The sequence below is a fragment of the Austrofundulus limnaeus genome, unplaced genomic scaffold (assembly GCF_001266775.1).
Source record: "Austrofundulus limnaeus strain Quisiro unplaced genomic scaffold, Austrofundulus_limnaeus-1.0 Scaffold863, whole genome shotgun sequence".
Lineage (NCBI taxonomy): Eukaryota > Metazoa > Chordata > Actinopteri > Cyprinodontiformes > Rivulidae > Austrofundulus > Austrofundulus limnaeus.
Genome location: NW_013953265.1, coordinates 65,688 through 66,408, shown reverse-complemented (window position 1 = coordinate 66,408; position 721 = coordinate 65,688).

Below are 721 nucleotides of genomic sequence, written 5' to 3'. Positions count from 1 at the left end.
TGTGTGTGTGTGTGTGTGTGTGTGTGTGTGCAGCCTCACATGTATTTGTCTGGTAGTATTATATTATAGGAGTCACTGGACAGATTTTAAAGAAACTCCCAGTAAACAATCATTGGATGAATCTGGAACCAGTGGCGGATCTAGGATTTTTCTGAGTAAGGGGCCATCAAGGGGCCACAATATTCATAGAGGGGCCTCAAAGTCTTTGTTCAACATCCTTTCACACAAATTCCCAGTGTATACATTTTACACTTCAAACACGTAATGTAATTTTTTAAAAACAGGTACCACTTTACAATAAGGCCCGCCTTATTGATGGCTTTTAAAGAGTTTATAGGTGTTTATAGAAGTGTTTATTATTCAATAATTAAGGATGAGAAMGAGACAAAATTGTCCAGTTTCATTTATTAATGATTTATGAAGTGTAAACGTTAAAAATAAATTAATAACCTATCTATAAACTCTTTATAAGCCATCAATAAGGGGAGCTTGATTGTAAAGTGGTACCAAAAATCCTGCACAGTAAATACTCATCACCAGTTTTTCATACGTTTTACTGAACATAGATAAAATATTTTCAAACACACATGTGAGAAAATCCAGCTATAATTTGTCAGTTGAAAGACTTTTTCAGGATTGTTCACATTTTAAGAAGAGAAGAAGAATTCTGTCAGCTTGATTCATTCTGGACTTTACTATGTGACTCATTAGCGCCTCTAGT